Raw genomic sequence first — 21,648 nt, forward strand, 5'->3', positions numbered from 1 at the left:
CAGTTATGTGCGTTTTAAGCAATTAAATGTCACTTGCTTTAACGGTGAAGGAAAACATCGTGAGGATACCTGCATGTCTGAGAGTTCTCCATGTTCTCAAAGGTGTGTGAACGGAGGAGACCCGTACTCAGTAGTGGGGCGGAAATGGGTTGATCAATAATTTTTATAAATACCCGTGGTCCCGTGATGTCACCAGGTGCCATCGGAGCGCGAGAGCGAGTGTCCACGGTTAAGGCTCTGCGAGCGCTGAGTGCCGTGCTTATAGTGGTGTTTCACTCCATGCTGTAACCATGCTTAACTTTAATATGATTTAAAAAATCAACAACATTTTTTAAATACAATTTTTTTTTTACGTAGACAGACGCTAGGTCTGATCCAATATATGGTGAACAGAAACCTGCAATTTTTCGATTCTGATACAGATATATTGTGTTAAAATGATAGCAAACCATTCACTGAAAATATACATTCATAGAAGGTAATAATAAATTATTTACAATACATTTGCTTGTATACTAGTAATTTTAATTATTAACTTTACTTGTAACTTAGACTCTTACCCCCTAGGGCGGTAAAAATATTATTGCACAGTTACTATTCTACAAAGCCATGCGACAATATTGATTGCCACACTAGTGCGATAATATATGATATAATGGATGCCACAATATGATACAACTGCAGCTATTTTGGACACGAGCTACCATCTTTATAGCGGTGTTCTTATAGTACCAAGTACCTAGTTAGTACAAAAGAATAATTTTAAAACTCCGTTTCTACATGACTTAACAATCTCTTAATAACTTATTTTCAAGAATGAAATCCCGTGCACGATTTTTATTTGTTAATTTACTTATTTTAAATCAATAAGGCAAACTGAATTAATTATGGGCATAGTGTCTGAAATATTTTTTTTTAAATATCATATATGAATATTCATACATGAAACATGAATTCAAATTGATATATTATGGATGTAAGTAATCAAGTATTGATGTATGAAGTAATCGGTGGGTGGATGGGATGATTAGTAAAGCGTCCATTACTGTCCAACAACATCTCAAAAACTGTCATTTTTAAACAATCTAAAAACAATTAATTATCTTATCCAGTTTTTTACTGCTTTTACATTCAAATGTATTGTAAAACGTTATATGATACACATGCGCATAGAAAATTACATATTTGGCTCTATTACAATATTCTCATATGTAGCTCATATAAAAATTCACGCTTCGATTGTTATTTTCATCATAGTGCACTTGTATCATAAATAACGATTATAATTTAATTTTTAATTTATTATTTTTTTTTTTGAAAATTTTAATATTTTTTATTGTACCAGTACTATAACTTCTTTAGTAGAATTTCGGTTACAATAAAAATAAACATTAATTATAATTTTTTGAGATCATAGATTTATTTAAACGCTGTTGCTTTACTAAGGTTTAGTAAATTACACAAAAAACATGCATTTGAAAAAATCACCGCACTACGATATTCATTATTTAATAATTTAATGTGTAGAATTCTCTAGAATTTGCAATCCTGTTACAATATTAGAATAGTACAAAAAATATCGTAATGGGGCGTCGATAATCTTTTAGTTATTGCTAATAATTAATTTTATTGTTAGTTATGTTTTTATGTAATATGAAATGATCATGCATGACAAAACTTAAATTCCCTAAGTAGATGCTTGTAAGTATCCACTAATTAAATAAATAATATAACCTACTATATATACTTTTCAAACGGAAAAATCAAGTCAAGCAAGGTTTCTAACGCGGTGACTCATATTCCATTCACACAAATCAGCTGATATCCTCTATATCTCCGATATTTTACTATATTATACTATACTATAGTCTAGATGTACTAACAGACTACCTTCTCAAGTTGTAAATAAAAAATGCGTTAAGTAAACATAAATCAATGTCGGTTCATGCTTTTCAGAAGCTCGAGGCGCTACCCGATCTGGAGGCCCCCTAAATTATCGCTGCTAAAAATACTATGTAATATTTTATTATATTTTTGTAATCACCAAAATAAGCAGAGATAAAAAATCTCAGGTTGTACCTGAGATTTTTTAGACTGATTTAGACTGATAAATAATTTACTGTCTTAATGAAGAATTTTATACATATTTTATTATTTATTTATTTTTTACCTTAATAGAAATAGAAAAGTTTTTATCAAATAAATATTTACAAAGTAATCAGGAGCGAGTAAAATCTTTTTCTTTTTTTTACAGAAACGATCTTATACACAGTAAAAGCGAGCAGGAAAGTAGGATCTAATTGTTAACTATTGTACTTAATAGATTTGAAAACGAATAAATTAAATTATTTTTAATGAAATATAATCGTGAATAAAGCGAACGCAATTTTTTTTAGTTGATTTTCACAAACGATACTCTAATAGTAAAAACTAAGAGGAAATCATTATCCAGATACTTAATAATATGCTTATTGCATTCAAAAATGAATAGAAAAGAATAACTTTGTCGCGATATATAATCGAAAGTGAAGTGAACGTGAAATATTTTCTTTAATTTTACAGAATCTATGGTTTTGTTCTGTCAACTTTTTATTCTATAATTTTTCGGAGGACTTTAGTTATAACGTTTAAGTAGTCCAAAACGTTGAGGGCCCCTAGAATCGGAGGCTTGAGGCTAGCTCCTCATGTGCCTAGGGTTAATCCACTAATGTATGTAAAAGATACTTAATTCAAAAAACTATCGATGTGCATATAGGTATGTCACTAAAATATGTACTAGGTACGTTTAGCAATTTTGAACTATAAATATTGAAATTCTTCACTAGACACCTGCATTTGTATGTTTGCTTATAGATAAGTATCTATAAATATTTACTACCAAATAAGCTTATTTACATCTATTGAGGTATACTGCATAATCACTCCAATATGGAATTTGAATCCTTCGGTAGGTTGTATTCTGATATTACCTTGCCTACTGTAGTTTTGTTCGAAATATCAAGCATGTTGGCAACTTAGTGAAATACTGAACAGTACTTCTAAGTACCTCTACTGACAATTTCAAAGAAATGATTCATCATGTGCCTGATTTTGCTAATCTAATAATAAGGTTTCTAAGAATCGCTATAATAATAATCTGTAATATTATAATTTTGGGAGACTAATATCTTGAATTTATTTCAAAAGTGTAAGTAGGTATATTTCTAATAATATTGATATCGTGTCTAAGTCAATGCTTTCGAACAGCAATTAAAATTCAAGAGGCGTATTTCGATCTCAGTGATAGGTATTTACCTAATACTCGTAGCATTAAAGTCTATGTAGCTATATGTGGGTCAACCTAGTTGGCTTCGCTGTTTAAAATTGGCCACACTATTTCTACCTTTACTATGTAAAGGTGCTCTATATGAGGATATATGAGGTCTAGAACTGAACTAGTATTGGAAATAATTTGTACCTATCTATAGTAGTATCATGTTTGTTTGTAAGATTTAGAAAATAAGCAATTTTCATTGCGTTCACGCAATGTCAATACAAGGGTTTAATTCAGATGAAAAGCATGTACTGATACTATATTTTGTAGGTGCCATTTTCACGTATCTGCATTAATTGAGTCGGTGTAGGTTCACATTTAGTTATAATTAGCGAAATACAAAATATTCTTGAAATAATATAAGGTCTGGGTGTAAAGGGGTGAAAATTTTGAAACATACAAATAAATAACTCTGGGTGAATTTGCTTAGTTATTTAATTTTTTTAAACAACGATTTTAGACAAAGTGAATCAATACAAAATCCAATAATGTGCGCCGACCACCATTTTAGACACATGGTTATTAAATATTTAATCATCATTTTTTTATCAAACGTGTGTACATGCATAGGGTTGCATTGCTTTACTGTGCATACAATTCATATTTTAATTCAAGTTATGTCACTTTATTTAACATTTGATGCCCACATTACAAAAATACGAGGACGAAGGGGATACAAACACTCCAAGTGCAAATTAATTTAAAGATACTACGAACCTCGAAATTGTTCCAATTTTGCGCAGAAAATTTAGCAGCCTCCACGCTTTCTTTTGCACCCATATTTATATACTTGTGATATCACTCGAATGAACTATGGCAATTCGGTTTCGATGCTTATGCTGAACGGTTCGTGACACTGTGACAATGTGCGCTACAATTGTGCTCACTGTGGAGATACGGGTTTTATAAGGATGAAATACCTCCGAAGTAGCTTCGTTAAGTTAAAAATTCGCAGCACCGAATAGTATATGAGGGGTGTATGTTACAGCGAGCAAGCGCACGGGCGGCGCGGCTCGCGGCTGCAGGCGCGGCGTGTAAACACCGCCAGCTGCTCGGAGCCTCGCTCCGCAGCGAGGGCTGCCCGCGCCACGCGCTCCGCCGCGGCCTCGCCTACTCTGACGCCACCAGTTCCCGGAAACTACCTGCTCTACCACCTATCACGAACACCGATGTATTGCTAAAATGCGCACAATTTATCCTGCGGTGGCACAGGCTAGCGAGCCGTTCCACACGGTGACACCGGTGACTTGGTACAACGTCAGAGCGGACTGGGTCGCGAGGCGAGCGTGCGTGGCGGCGCTGTCGCGCACGCTCGCCGGCCGCCGCCGCGCACCGTCCGCCCGCCGAGAGCCGAGACGCAGCGACGCCCAAACCTAGCGAATACGACGGCCAGCGCCCAATGCTGCTGAATAATCGCTGTCGAACAATTGTTACTGAAACATTCTACGCTGCTTCCATCTATAGCGTATCCTTGCAGCTAATACATTTTAATTAATAACCTATAATAAAATAATATAATTATTATAAAATAAATAATTTTATACTACTACCACAAAAAATCTTACAGCATACGAATATAATGTTCATAAAATATGTTGAGATTAAGGAGATCATCAATGGGCGTTCGGAGCGGTGCGGTGTGAGGTGAGGGATGCGCGCGCATTCTGCCCGAGACATTCGATTTTGGTCCATGACTGTTGGATGCTTACAGTGGCTCGCCGAGTGATTTAATAGTTCATTCTAGACTATGACACAACTTGCGAGTGTTTAATAATTTTAATTTGTCAGAAGCAAATTAAGCTTCTTTCTACCACATAAAAGCACATGACAAAAAAATCATATCATCCCGACATTATGGCTTCAAGGATTTAAAAAATTGCAATTCTTTTTCTTCTAAATATATTTTTCACTACGACTACTATAGTTAATACTCAATTTAAGTTTTTCTTTCACTTGAACTCATAGCATAGGTTTTGTCTAATAGGAAATTGAGTACCTAGATCAAATTACGCTTTTAAGTCAATGTATCTCATACAGACATTATAATATTATCTAAGAGATGTAGGTATCACTAATAAAAGAAACTTAATCTAGTACCTAAATATGTACTCGTATGTAGTATCTAAACTTACTGCAGTATACATATACAGTTTGTATTGAAAATTAGGTTACTAAATTAATGATAAATCTAAGGTGCACATGCTTATATAATCACGCCACCATTCCAACATTTTACTCGTAGCGTTAAAAGACTTCACAAAATATCTTTGAAAATTTGGTATCAAGCTCCGTAATAAATGTATTCATTCAAATATTATTGAATTTTCCGCTAAGTAGATAATCCTACTTATGATAAAAGGAATATCATTTCAAGAAAACACGTAATAAACTTAGGTATGTTGTATCTAGGTGATAAAAACCGGTCAAGTGCGAGTCGGACTCGCGCACCGAGGGTTCCGTACTTGGGTATTTTTTTGGACATTTTGCACGATAAATCAAAAATGCTTAAAAATAACTAAAAATCTGTTTTAGAATGTACAGGTATTAAGCCCTTTCATATGATACCCCACTTGGTATAGTTATGTTACTTTGAAAATTGAAAACATTTTATTTATTTTTTAATTATATAAACACAAATTCACGGTTTTCAGATTTATTTCTATACTTGTGCTATAAGACCTACCTACCTGCTAAATTTCATGATTCTAGTTCAACGGGAAGTACCCTATAAGTTTTCTTGACAGTCACGACGGACGGACGGACGGACAGACAGACAGACAGACAACAAAGTGATCCTATAAGGGTTCCGTTTTTCATTTTGAGGTACGGAACCCTAAAAACTTAAATTGTTAATATTAGTTCTATCTACAACCTGTGCTACTACTGCCACTAGTTTGTATGGTTGCTTCTATCATGAAGATCTACTAATATATTTAATCTAAAATGACTCCTTACTTGATTGCCTTTATGCAATTTTTTCGTGCAGTTGTTTATAAATAAATTATTTATTAATAGCTAATTACGACCCTACCAGCAACGTCGTCCCGTCAAGGATTTAATGCTTCGGTACTATGCCGCATGACACCTATCAATGGTACGATAATAAATCTACCATACTCATGGTATCATCTCAAATTGTATTGTGACCTACCACCAAGTGAGATGGCAGTCATGGGCTAGCCTGTAAAAGTCACCTAAACCGTCACTTACCTAGGAGTGACCTTAGGATTCAAACCTAAATTTCAGTAAACACGTAAAGGCAGTGTGTGGAAAAAACTAAAAAAACTATATAGGCAATATATGGAAAGCTAAAATTTTTTCTAAATACACGTGGACCCAACACAAAAAAACGAAGGATTTTAGCCTAGCAATGCAGAATACTGTAATATACGCTTCAACAGTATGATTAACTGCCATGGACAAGAAAATATCTAGGAAGACAGTGGTAAGTACTCAGAGAATGATAGCGCTAAGATCACGCTGCGCATACAAAACGAAGTCTGCTGACGCTCCTCTTACTAGCAGTCCCGATTCATCTCCTGGCCGGGAGAAGAATAGAAAGTTATAATCTGAGATTGCCGAAACAAAGAAGCACTACGAGAGAAAGGACTCTAGAAAGATGACCTGTTGCTTACAAATAAGCAAAGACTGGTTCCAAGACCAATCGTGGAATTTGTTTACGATAGGACGGTGAGTGTTTGACTGATTGAAGACATAAAATATGGAGTTAGACAACATGGTAAACTAACTTTTAGAAATGACTCAGCGTTTCACAGGACACGGGATGTTTATACTACACACTGTTTGTCAATTGCATAATTCTATATTTAAAAATAACAAGCGTAAATTAAAAATTTATAACACCCCCGACAAGTGAAGGTAACTAGAAAACCGACAGTAACTAGAAAAAAGCTGATAACTTTCAAACGGCTGAACAGATTTTCTTGGATGATAGCTAAGAAGACTCTCGATCAAGCCACCTTTCAAACAATAAAAACTAAATTAAAATCGGTTCATTCGTTTAGGCGCTACGATGCCACAGACAGATACACAGATACACATGTCAAACTTATAACACCCCTCTTTTTGGGTCGGGGGTTAAAAATACCATATAACATATGAAAATATATTAATAAATAACTGCACATTGAGATCTAAAAGGAAAATCATGCTGCTTGAAAATTACTGGCAGTTCTCAGTAGAACATGCTTTACAAACTGGTGGTAGAGTCTTGATATTATATCGTAGAAGCCACAAGCTGGCTTTAAATATTTTTGAATTTCTCTTTTGCAGCCTCAAAACTTGTACCTACGACGATATTCAAAAAAACATTTCTTTAAATAGGTATCTATATTTTACAGAAGATTACGGTCCTACTTTGAAGTTATTATATTTGGAGAATCTAGCTGTGAGCGAGATTGCTGATTACATAAACGATTTAGCAGTGCTCTTGCACTTCATCGTATTTCCTTGTTTCACTTCCGATCATACAGATACGTAGAGCACTTAATAGCTTGTTGAGCGACTTCAAGCCTTCTCGATAAGTCACCAAGATACTTTGTGTATCAGCTATCTATCTACGAGATGAGTGTATATTTATTAGTTTAATTTAGAATACATAATATTCATTGTTTTCTTAGATCATTTATTACAAAATTATGCTAGGACCCTAAAAAGTTCAAAGTTGACGTCAAAAATCATTACAATAATCATGGGTCTTTGTAATCATCAATAAAGACATTGATTTGGAAACACCACCCCTAAATGACATCTGTTTGTATATTTCTGCTTCACCTGCTTGTGAAAGTCCCTTTAAATTTTCCCAATCTTGCCCTTAGAATTTCGAAAAATCTTGAAAAACCTATACATTTACTTTAAACCTAAAGCTCAAATACTAAGTTTCATGGATATAATCATGATTCTTAGTATTTTGGCTTTCATTTTTGAATAATTTTGGACTTCCATAAAATTTACCAATCCCCAACCTCTTGCGTGTAGAATTTTCAAAAACCGAGAAATAATGTGTTTGTTTATTTGCAACTGGTAACCAAAGAAGTATCAAGTTTCATAAATGTTACTCAAAAAATAATGGATTTACATATAAACTTTCATCCTCTATATTTTAGCACTAGAGTCGGTGGAATTTTTAAAAATCCTGGAACACGTATACTGCATTTCTTCATTTTCAATTAAAAACCCAAACTGTTATCAAAGTTTTGTAGATACAACTTAAAATTAAATTACATTCCTAAATAGCTTAAAAAGCTGTATTGAACGCGGGTTGCAACTTTATAGGGTTATGCTTATATAATACTAACTCCGTACCTACCAGCAACTAATAACAGAGGTATTAATTAATCGCAGCCAGGTAGGTATACTGTTTAATTTAATAAAAATGCGAGTTTTAAGATTAGTCCAGCAAGAGCCTTATTACAATTTACAATATTTAACTACAAATAATAATATTTTTGTAATATATCTTGTTTTATTTCATTCTTGTAGCTCATTATCGTATTCATTTTATCGCAATCCGCAAGCTATGGAAAAGTGTTTTAATTTTATTAAAATCGCTTGAACCGAAACCTGTTGGCTGTCCTATCATATTTATTAATGAAATAAAATATGTAATTCAAATTATTGTAAACTGCAGTCTTTTACAGGTACCCAAAATCTGTCTGGAATTGGTGTGTGAAGTGACTTCTTTCACTCACCATGTTTTCGAACCAAAAGTTTTTGTACAAACCTACTGTATCTACCTGTACCTACAAACAAAACTTGTTGTGTTTGTAAATACTTAAATATAAGTTACTAGATGATGTCAGCGACTTCCGATAAATTCTGCGATAAATTACTAGATGATGTTCGCGTGGATTTAGATTTTTTTTAAATCCCGTGGGAACTCTGATTTTCCAGAATAAAAAGTTGCTTATCTTAATTTCCGGTATGTAAGCTACCTCTGTACCGAATTTCATATAAATTGGTTAAACAGATGGGTTTTTAAGAATCCCGTGTATCAAATTTCTTCAAAATCGGTTTAACTGTTGGGCCGTGAAAAGCTAGCAGACAGACTAACACACTGCCTTATTTATAATTAATATAAGTATGGAATATGGCAAATGATATACGGGTGTGGAAGTTATAAATGGTAAACTTTGTGGTACGCATTCTTAAAGCGGCGACATGCGACAGCGGCATATGACATTAACGGTAGATTACGATTAGATACGAGATCACGACGCGCGTATCATGCGATATTTGCACTATGCACAGTGTCGCAGTCGCGTGTTACTGTCGCCTAGCTCCAAGTTTACCTTTGCCAATGTTTGCGAGCTTTTAGTTCGATTCATACCCAATTAAAACAAGTGTTGTTTTACGTTTTGTCTTTTATATAATAAAACTAGCTTAGTATTATAGGTATAAAAAATACTTTCTGTGATATAAAGTTGCCTATGTCACTCTCCATGTCTTTAACTATATCCACGTTAAATTCACGTCAATCCGTCGTGTTGCTCCGTTGCGCATGATTGAAGGATAAAGCAACAAACAAACACACTTTTGCATTTATAATATTAGTGATAGTGATAGATTTTATCCAGTAGTGATTTATTACTGCATATCTAAGTAAATGCCTATGTCCAATTTGCTCATCCTACATTTCAGTGGTAGATTATTTTGACGAATCAAAAGCGCTTGTAAAAGTTTAATTGATAAAAATATTTTGAATTTTGAATTCCGACTTAAGATGCAAGATTACTAATAAATGTAAGGACCTAGCAATAAAATTGAAGTCCATTATGCATTATTTATTTATATACGTACATTTTCAACAAATTCCAAACTTACCAAGGTTTACTTGGCAACGCCATAACTAGGCAATATTGCGCAGAACATACATATAATTTCTTGGATCCTGGCCACACGTTAACCTAAATTGTGTTTTGTGAAAGTCTTAGACAGGTTGAAGCTACTGAATTGGGCTAGGTTCGGACCTAATTTTTACCGGACTGCACCAGATGGAGGGTAATGGTTTTCGAGTGTGTGAATGTTTTTTATAACATGCATCTGTAACAAAAATTTGTTCAGCATCGCCTACAGTCTAAACAGGTCGGTAGCATCGTTGATGAAATGTCATTAGATTTGTCTTGGCCGTGGGAGTGACACTTGGTGCACCGAAAACAAAAATTTTTGGGATGACTTGCTCGATTTTTATAAATAAGGTGTCGTTAGATTTGTCCTAATTGTTGAAGAAGCAAGATGTGGCAGTAGTAGTATAAAGATTTATTGCAACAAAACATAGTACATAATACATATATATGAAAATCCAAACAAAAAGGAAAACAATTTGTGCTAGGGTGCAAAGACGGCCTTTTAACTAAAGTGGCAGAACATTCAGAAAAAAATCCCAATATGAAAAAGTAGATCCAAACACATTACGTGCCACCTCGTGTGGGATCTCGTTGAAAAGGTTTTTCACGATCATTATGATTTTTAACATTATAGGTTTTTTGGAAAATATTTAAGATCAATGAAAAATAAAAAGCAAAAACTTTAAATAAAAAAGTAAAGGAAAAAATCCGAAAACCATGAATTTGTGGTTACACCACAAAAAAATTTAAGATGCATTTATGAATAAATATTACTTAAGTTACATGTAAATGTCGCTGTCCATCATTAACTTATTTTGACTTAGATTTCATTTATTTCGAATCATATTGGAAAGCTGATGTTGCTAAAAATTGTTTGATGCATGCGCACAAGCATACGTCTGGGTAGACACTAGACAGTGTATGTGTCTAGCGCAACGCAAGTAGAAAATATACTAGTGTACCTAGTTAGACTTCAGACCTAATATTATGCTTAGTGCTTAGTTGGAGCGGAACTGGCTTGAATCCCTTTCGCTATAATCTTAGATTAATAAATTAATTACTAAGGATAATGCCATAAACGTTTCAAAAATGGACCGAAAAAACGTCACAAAATGATAGGGTGTTCTTATTTTTACTAGGAATTAATTCCGATTTTTTTATTTTATTTTTTAAGTCCAATATAAAGAAAAAGAGAAATAATATTATTCAAACTAACTTTTTTGGGGTGGATAACCTATTAGGTACCTATTTGATTGTTAGAAATAAAAAGTATAATATTCCATTACTTATTCTAAAAAACAACTATCCACTAGACAGCTGCCGAATCTTTTATATAATATATCAGTTACACGTAGACAAGATATATTTACGGGCAGCCTTTCAAATAAGTTACGGTACCGACTGGTGCAGGTTTCCGCTGCTATCGATTTCTACAAGTTGTATCCCAAATACCTTATCATCTCGACCAGTATCTTTGGAAGATATTTCTAGTTATTTCGTTTTATAAAATTAATAGGTCATCAAATAACGAAGCTAACACTTAATTGTAAACATTGTAGAACTAGCATTATGATAGAGACTTTTTTGTTTTTTTTTAATATGTAAAATATTCTTAGGTACTTGCAGTTTTTTGGCAATGATCCATACTAATATTATAAATACCAAAGTGTGTGTCTACCGCTAGGCCCACGGCCCATTCGTTTAACTGATTTTGATGAAATTTAATATGGATATCGCTTGTCCCGGGGATACAAGCTACTTCTTGCTCCGGAAAATCAAAGAGTTCCCACGGGATTTTCAAAAGCCTAATTAAGTACACGTGGAAAGAGTTGCAGGCTCATCTATTTGATATAAAAATAGATAGACTGGTATTCTCGAGGTTTTGAGGGGTCTGTTGCGAAAATGATGTCCATTTTAACACGTTTTTAACCTCTGACCCAAAAAGAGGGGTGTTATAAGTTTGACGTATGTATCTGAGTATCTGTCTGTGGCATTGTAGCTCCTAAAATTTATAACACCCCTGACAAGTGAAGGTTACAGTAACTAGAAAAGAGCTGATAACTTTCAAACAGCTAAACGGATTTTCTTGGATTATAGCTAAGCCACCTTTCAAACAAAAAATTAATTAAAATCGGTTCATTAGTTTAGGAGCTACGATGCCACAGACCACAGAAAGATACACACGTCAAACTTATAACACTCCTCTTTTTGGGTCGGGAGTTAATAAAACAATGACAAAACTACTTATAAATTAATATTTTTCTATGAGAACGTCGCCAAAAAGTCCGCTCCTGGTTGCCCCTGGGCTAAAGGTGCCCATTAAGCTGGCTGAACAACCTTTGAACCAGGTAGGCCCCAGAGCGCCGAACCCAGCCTCAATCCCTTCAGCAAAAAAAATCTAAATCAGATCGTTACTTTCAGAGGTTATCCTGCACACAAACTGACAAATTTTACTTCTTTATAATATTAGCATGTATTATTAGGGTCTCTTCTCACGCGTGCCCCTTCACCTTGAATATAAATAAAAAAAAGCTTTTTAAGAAAACCTAAATCTAAATATTATATAAAAGGAAAAGCTGACTGACTAATTGACTGACAGACTGATCTATCAACGCACATCTAAAACTACTAGACGAATCGGACTGAAAGGCATGCAGATGACGTAGACATCCGCTAAAAAAGAATTTTTGAAAATTCAACTCCCAAGGGGGTAAAAATAGGGGTTTCAAAATTGTATATTCTATGCGGACGAAATCGCGGGAATAAGCTAGTCGAAGATATACATTTAAATAATATTTCAACGGTCGGAAAGAACAATTGTTCAACTTCAATTTTGTTTACTTAATTACTTTTTGTATTCAAATTTATTACTTTTAGTATAATACTTTTTGTATAATTTAATTTAGAATTTGTCTTTTCGCTCTACGCGAGAGATTTAAGACTACTAAACGCATCTTTTAAAGAAATAACAAAGTATACAGGGGCATGCATTGCAGTCGTCCGTGTGTGTGTGTGTACAGCGGGCTTCACGCGAGCTACCTGCCACTTTTCTACTTTCATTGGCTACCATTTCAACGGTCGCAAATCAGAAACGGCTACCTACAAAGATATGAATTTTCAGGAGAGCGTTTTTAACAGAAAACTGCCATATTTTTTAAAATAAGAAAGATTTTCTGCTCAAACTTACAATACCTAGTTCATTTATAGGGCATTACTGAGGTAATTGTTGCAGCCAATTTACTTTATTTATTTTTTGAAATACAATACATATGTATTTCTCCATTTCTTGCAAGACAATACAACAAATTGTATTTCGATTTAATGAAATCATTATTCTTTTAAATATTAAATAATAGTTAATACCAAACATACTCTTAAAACAGAAATGTATACTTATGTAACTTAAAAAGATAAATCGAAAAGTCGCAAAGAATTAACGGTCAACTTTAGGTTCAGTTATGCAAAAAAGGAAATTTCGCCAAATTTTAGGTTTATAGGGTTTAAGAAACCGCCAAAGTTTTAAGCAAGTAGCATGGCTACGGAACCCCACATAAGTACTAACACCTATGTTACTTATACTGCGTTAACTTATCCTACGTTAGTTATGGGCGTCTGACCTTTTAGGTATTTCAGGTGCTAGGTTTCTTTAAAAGTATTTTTGTAAGTAGGTACCTACTTTTTATTCGATTCAGCGTTATCGTAATACAAATACTCGATACCTCTAGTTTTTTTTTAAAGTGTGGGTTCAATGAAAGCTCGGTGTGAGATTTTTAAATCTTTGACTAAGTAATTATTTGAATAAGTAATCGTTAATAGCACGTCTCTTCAAATTTCGCCCCATTTCGCTCACAAAATAACTCCAATATAACTACCCATATTATAAATAATAAAGTGTGTTTGTTTGTTTTCCAATCACGCCACAATGGATCAACGAATAATTCGACGTGATGTTTTGCATGAACAGAGTCAAATATCTGGAGAGTGGCATGACATCGACTAATTTTTAACTCGAAAAATCAAAGAGCTTGCAAAGGATTTTTAAAAACTAAAATCCGCACGGACAAACACGACACGGACGGCATCGGCTATTGGATTATATTTAAAGACCTCTGACTCAATATTTACAGGATCGTACTTTGGATCATCAACTTAATGTTATGGCCAGCACATGACCATCCTTCTGTTAGTCAAGAATGGAACATATTATTATCATATTAGTCAATACAAATTTATATTCCATAATATTGATTTGCCATACCAAATAAACACAATATTATCGCAACAGTTCCCTTATACCTTACCCAGGTATTACCTTTAAGCTACATAGATTTAACTCATTTCAGTTTTTTTTTATTCACTATAGGTAAGCGCTTGACCACAATTACACCTAATGGAAAGTGATGATGTGGTCTAAGATGGGACGCGTTTACCTAGAAGGTGCCTATTCAATCTTGTTTTAAATAATCTTGTTTTAATTAATAAGTGAATAAATTAATTATATTTTTTTAGGCGCACTTTACATCCATGCGAGCAAAATTGCAAAGGGGAACTAATTTATGAAATACAAGAAGAGTTACAAAAATCAGCATACAACAATATTTTGTATATCTACTTGTCGATATAAGTTACCTAGTTTTAAAGTGATGTAGAGCATAACTGTCGTAAAGATATTTCGTATTTGTATGTGATGTGAATATTGTTATGAACGAACACTACAAATAGCTTGCTATATTCTCCATGCTAGTACATTCATCTAATATTCCTCTTGAAAGTTCCTGCACATGAATAATAATAGGTAGGTAGTCCATTATATCACTATAATGATAGCGCATTCAGTCTAAGATGAAGGCCATTTGTACGCTATAAAAAAGACTACGGCCATGATTGTGAATGATTGTTTTATGAATTAATAAACATGACTTTGTTTCTGCGTCTTGGCATATTTTATAATGGATCTAGTCTAAAAAGCACTGTCGACAACTACGAGTACCTACGTCTGGATCAGACACATGGAACTTACCATAAGCTCATTAATGCCAATTATTGTCCAAATCTATTATTGTGTTTGGAACCCATCGACGATCTACATAAACATTGCATTTCGATTCACGACTGATTAAGATATATCTGTTTTGATATGATATAGCATTTATATGTGTGTAAAATATTGGTGATTTTTAAATAAATTTTAGTATCATTACACTATTTTCTGAGTTTTAAAATCGCCTTCTCTATTCCCTATTACATAAACTTCAACATATAGGTACATTTATCTCCACTACGGTGCAATGCTACAGATTCTAATTCAATCAGAATTTCGAATTAGAGTAATTGCATTATTGGTGGACGGTTCTATTAGACACAGTCTAGTAGTAAATGGGTTAACACGCTGGTATCAGATTTTATAACAGATCGGATTCATATCGCATTTTACAGATATATCTTAAGCATAACACTCTTATGAAGGATTTGATTGAATAAGATAAAATATGATCTACTTTAATGATTTACTACCCGAAATCTTAAGAATATTAATCGATATGCTAAGAATCTAAACGGCGCTGAAAAGGAGATTTTGCAACTGTGTTAACGAGAAGTTATTGAGGAATAACATCGATGCATCCGGCTAGGAGGGCGGACTGGAGCCTTAAGGTAAGGGTAGCACATGAGCGCGTGCACAGCCTTGTTATGCACCTTTTAATAGAGTTCGATACCGAATCTGATGTCCAGAGAGTGAAACGTCAAGTGATTTGCACTAAGACTGGTGGGCGCGTGAGTGATGCCCGGTCGGTCGGAGCGCGGCGCGGCACACACTAGGGCGGGCGGACACGGCAGCGTTACGTCAGCGAGGGGCGCGGGGCGGCGGGCGGCGCGGGCGGGCGGGGGGAGCCCCGCACTGCTGCATCCTCGGAGCGCCCATCTTCACCCGGCTCGCCTGAAAAAGGTGACATCTCTCGGCGTCGACCGCCTTCGGACTTCCCTCCAAGGACTATGGCGTGCTACACACTACGTAATATTATTCGCTGCAAAACTTGTAATTATGCTTTTTCCGCAACCGCACTTGGGATAATATAAACACTTAATACTAGTACTACTTAATACTGTATAACTATTTAATACCTACTAGCGACTAATAAATAAAATAAGAAGTATATTTTTATATCTCACTCAAAAATAACATCCTAGATTCCGACTTTTCCAGTACATTTTCCATATTTTTTTTCATATAAACCGTGTCTTGACAGTAAAATTATAAACACAAAAAAAAACAACTTATATTACAGGAAAAATAGCATATTTTGGAGGCTAAATATGTACATCAATGAAACTTTGTATATAACTTTATCTTGGAACTAGAAATGAAAATCAGCCGAGTCTTACTTAAAAGGCGTCCTATTCCCTCTCAGGTATGGGCGGGGGAAATTTTTAATAAGTATTTTATATTAAAAATCCTATAAGTATGGTTATGGTCTCATTCGATTCAGCGCAAAAATTTACACAGAAGAAAATGACACCTCACACGTCTAGTTTGTAAAATGTGCATTTCTTAAAATTTCCCCATATCCCACGGGAGGAGGTAGGACCCCTAAATTTTGGTAGGGCTCGGCAGATCCTCATTTCTAGTGCAGAGATAAAGTTATATACAAAGTTTCATTTATGAACAAATTTTGCCGCAAAACGGTTATATTTATTTACTAACGGTATTATTTTACCTGTACTATTATTCGGTCGAGTATGATATTTGATACTTGCAACCGTTGATTTTTAGTCCAGTCATTTGTTAGTTTTACCTGGAAAGTTTTCCGGGAGTTTGACAATTGGTGATTTTATAGATTTCGACATTTTATTTTATAGATATTTTGTTATGTCTACTATTGCCCTTTCCCATCCATCTTGTAAAGCTACGGCTTCTGCTACGGGTAGGATTTGATCCTACGACCTTTTTTAATACCTTCGGTTTCCTGATTTTGGAGCTTTTGAAGTTTCATGAGTTTCTTTAGAAACAGAGTTGAACCAAACAGTGCTTTTATATGACTCTTACTATTTCGTTCTGATATTCATTTTAATAACAATAGTTTTGGCGACCTCCCTGGGGCAGTAGTGAACGCTATGGTCTTAAGAGTGAGAGGTCTGGGGTTCGACTCCCAACAGGTACAGTTTGGGAATTTATAATATTTTGACTGTTTCTGGTCTGGTCTGCAGGTGGTAGGATTGATCCAACTACTTAGTTACCAACTTACCAGCAAAACCGTACCGCCAAGCGATTTAGCATTCCGGTACAATGCCGCGTGGACACCGATTAAAATTCACATACAATGGTGGCAAAGCTTAATATATTCGGAAAAGAAACTAAGGACAGTATAGAAAGGGTATGGGTTTAATGAAACTACCATACCTCTTAAAGTTTAGCTCCCTTCCACCTTAGACTACATCATAACTTACCACCAGGTGAGAGTGTAGTCAAAGGCGAATTAAATAAATTAATCGGCTCCATATTTTGTGATGAATGATGATGGTGCGGTTATGAAATGTCACACATTAACTCAGCATTATCAACTTATCACTGGCTCACTACTAAGCACGGGCCCCTTCTCAGAATAAAAAGGAGTTAGTTATATCATAGTTTACCACGCAGACGAAGTCTGATTGCCAGATTTCACACCTTTGATAACATTAAATAGAGAACTCTCAGGTATGCAGGTTTCCTCGCGATGTTTTCCTTCGTCGTTAAAGCAAGTGATGTTTAATTATTATTTACAACGCATATAACTACGAAAAGTTAGAGGGGCGTGCCCGGGATCGAAATCAGGATCCCCCGACGTTTTAACTAATACTAGACTACCACCGCTCTTTGCTGCATAACATTATAGTCTACCAGCTGATGCCCGCGGCTTCGTCCGCGTGGATTTAGGTTTTTCGAAATCCTATGAGAACATTTTGATTTTCCGGGATAAAACGTAGCGTTCGTGCAAATCCAGGAAATCTATCTCCATTTCAAATTTCAGCCAAATCCGTCAAGTAGTTTTTGCGTGAAGGAGTAACAAACATACACACACACATACACACAAACTTTCGCCTTTATAATATTAGTGTGAAGTGTGATATAATTATATACAAAAGAAAAAGCTGACTGACTGATCTATCAACGCAGAGCTCATACCACTGGACGGATCGGGTTGAAATTTAGCATTATGGACATCGGCTATAAGAAAGAATTTCTGAAAATTCAACCGCTAAGAGCTAATTTATAGGGTTTTAAAATTTCCACGTGGACGAAGTCACGGGCGTAAGCTAGTCTCAAATAAGACCCTGCTCAAACAGCGAGGATTTGCTAAGTCGTAATGAATAAATAGTAAGTACAGTTTCATAATAAAAGATTTTTTTATATTTTATACTTTATTTTTCTTTGAAAAATAAAAAGAAAACAAAATTTAAACTTTAAACATAAGAAATACAAAACCTTTACTCATTCAGCATTCGAAGATAGAATGAAAATAATTGCTAGACTTTGTATACGTTTATAATATTAACTTATTAATAAACTCTAAATTTTATTAAATTATGAGGTAGATGATTTCCAATAGTCTTTAAAATCTTATAAATAACTACATTCTTATGCCTATATAAAATTAAGAAACCCGTATTCGTAATACCTAATTTCAAAGATTATGCTGTTTTTAAGAGCCTGCTAAAATTAGTTGCTTAACTAAAAATGGTTTATTCTTAAAAAATGAAGATTACTTGAATATAAGTAAAATAAAAACTCAACTTGGTGGCGGTATAATAATATCTTTACATTTTTTTTCATCATATTTTGAGCACAGCTGTGTAATAAAGCCTTGACTTTCGTTTGAGCTACTTGTATTACTTAGAATTGTGTACCTATGTATATTGTACATTAACAAAACAATCATTTTTATCAAAACCTTTGCTATGGTTTTCCTAACAATATCAACCCAATGTATAAATAATTTTAGTATAATCATGAATCAAATTTTGACGTTTAATTTATACGATCTTCACAAAAATAAAATTAGTAAAACGCCTTATTGCTAACATACAACGTATTATTTCGACAAAATAAGTATATTCAGTTAAGGATTTGTAAAATAGAGCAAAATGATAAAAGCTTTCACGAATTGTTCAATTAGGTACGTTCTGAAGCTTTAGGAAATCCATTGAAACCTTCATAAATAAAAAGTTTTTAGTTTTATTTTATTCCTTCTTAGGTAACGATAAGAACGTGTAACAAACAATTCATTATTAGGAAAACTGTATAGAATACACTAGGCAGAGGGCTCATATCGCATCAGGTGTAAATACTTGAGCAATCGACAAGTCTTAGTTTACATGTGGTGGGAAATAGTCTAACAGTGGGTAGTAGCTTCTAGACTAAACTAACCTCTCTAATCGGATAAATTAAATATAATGGATATACGAAAACGTTACAATCTATGATTATTAATTGATAATTCTTCTTGTTATATTATGAGGTAGTTTGGTTTCAGTTCTGATCACTTAAATTATTAACATTAAAATGTACACGAGATGTCTTTTGACATACTCAATGAAGTAAGTTCTCGCGCAATACTTTTTTACTTAAAATAATTATAAGTGTAGTAAATTATGATGCAGATTTATTACAGTATTGAGGTATTCTTAGTAATTCTTATAATACTAACTATATTATTATTTATCAAAATATTTATCTTATTTCAAAAAGAATTAACAAAATGAAAACTGAATGAAAATAGCTAATCACTAAGTTTTCACATGAAATATTAAAATTATTAGCATCAACACTTTTCTTTATGAACTTATAACTAGTTTTACTTATAAATCGATGGGCTTACAGCGTTATTATTTGCATATTTTGTAGCTCTTTACTGTTAAATATCCTAAAAGTGTCTTTAACAAATTTCTACATTGTTGATAAAATTGAATACATAATTACAAATTTTAATTGGTTCATTGGATGTGTGGAATGACATTAGTACATAATGGACATTATTTATTAAATTCTAAAGTTCTAATTATTATTATTGCAATAAGATTTTTCGGCTTTGGCACATAATGTTGCACTTTTTAACATATTTTTAAAAATATGTACATTCATGATATCTTTATAGTAGCAAAAAAGACCACGTCGTCGCCGAACCATAGGTTTGAGAACTGAGATGTACTCCTCTCGTCTCTTTCTTTCCAGTCCAATATTTTGAAGAGGTCTTTGAATACGCAGGGATTTAACGTCCCTCTGTCTAACACCTCTTTGCAAATGACTGTACTGTGCTTGAAAAGTTCGTGATGAGGTGTTAGAAATTCAGCACAGCTTGGCTGATCAGCTTGGCTTAATGAAACGATTCCTGAACAGCCCTAGAGTCGAAGGAAATCCAAAACAGCAAGGCAAAGTTGGAGATTATATTCTTCCGTCATTTAAATAATCTACCTTAAGGTGAGATTGCGGTCCTTTAATATCCTGTAGCCTGTTCGAGAATCAGCAGCTCTGGTGGCTGAAACTCGTCAATTCTTCGTTGTCGTCTCGACAAATCGTCTAAGCTAATAAAAAGGGTAAAATTTTGCAAAACATTAATTCAATGTTATAATTACTTACAGATTTCTGTTTTATGACAAAAAAATTAAAATCAGAAGTTTCTCAAAACAATATTTCTAGCTTATCTAACCGAAAATACCCCTTGCGGTCCCTGCATCTTTATAAATGCAACTGTCTTATTATACGGCATATTATATCTAATGCTAATGCTGACCATAATGTACATACGCTATAGCAGTATAGGCTATATAGGCAAATTTATTTCAATCTTAACTTGTTTTGTTCTTGTCGTTGAAATACCTAGCTGGTTTTTTTAAATCTAATGATATTGCGCAGTTTTGATAAACAAGATTAGTGGCGTTTAAAATAATATTATAGTATTTCTTTACGATGTCGACTTACCAATGAACACGACATTATGCGCTTCCTATAAAATACGATCATAGGCAGAATAAAACTCTAACTTAAAAATAACGTCAAAGGTGACTGTAATATAATATAGCAACAAAATTATTAATAATAATAATTATACAAACACACACAACTTTGGGTATAAAATAATATGTAATAAGTAATAAAGATTACGAGCACTCGAACACATAAAATTTGTACTACGTTACGTATGCCAACTTAAGTCATAAAATCTAAGAGTAGTTTTGTACTTTACGGTTTTGTTATGATCAGTCTTGTTCTTAACAAAATATTATATGTATAACACTGGTCCTTAAGTAATAAAAATGAGGTAGATGCATTAAAAACTACGTTAAAATAGGTGTTCGTTTAAAACTAACATTCTAAGTTTTGATAACGTCATGATATAAAACGCCAGCAGGTTGCTAACAACATAAATCAATCCTATTTGTAATAATATGTCGATAGGTTACTTTTATATCTCTATGTTACTTAGCAATGTTGTT

At 33.8% G+C, this 21,648-nt stretch overlaps 1 protein-coding gene across 19 annotated transcripts in view; it reads right to left on the reverse strand.

Annotated features, from left to right (window-relative positions):
• LOC123866996 overlaps positions 1-15,977 on the reverse strand; it is a 128,097-nt gene extending 112,120 nt beyond the window's left edge. For 8 of the 19 annotated variants that reach the window (XM_045908797.1, XM_045908792.1, XM_045908795.1 and 5 more), the window contains exons 1-2: positions 4,031-4,724; positions 174-282 (exon numbers count right to left, since the gene is read on the reverse strand). The gene's annotated coding sequence lies outside the window, so the exon portion shown is untranslated. Of the gene's footprint in view, positions 1-173; positions 283-4,030; positions 4,726-15,199; positions 15,263-15,873 lie in introns of those variants that run through there. The other 11 variants (XM_045908802.1, XM_045908801.1, XM_045908810.1 and 8 more) reach the window with 6 other exon arrangements.
• Between the last annotated feature and the right edge of the window lie 5,671 nt (positions 15,978-21,648).

The sequence above is a fragment of the Maniola jurtina genome, chromosome 7 (genome assembly GCF_905333055.1).
Source record: "Maniola jurtina chromosome 7, ilManJurt1.1, whole genome shotgun sequence".
NCBI lineage: Eukaryota > Metazoa > Arthropoda > Insecta > Lepidoptera > Nymphalidae > Maniola > Maniola jurtina.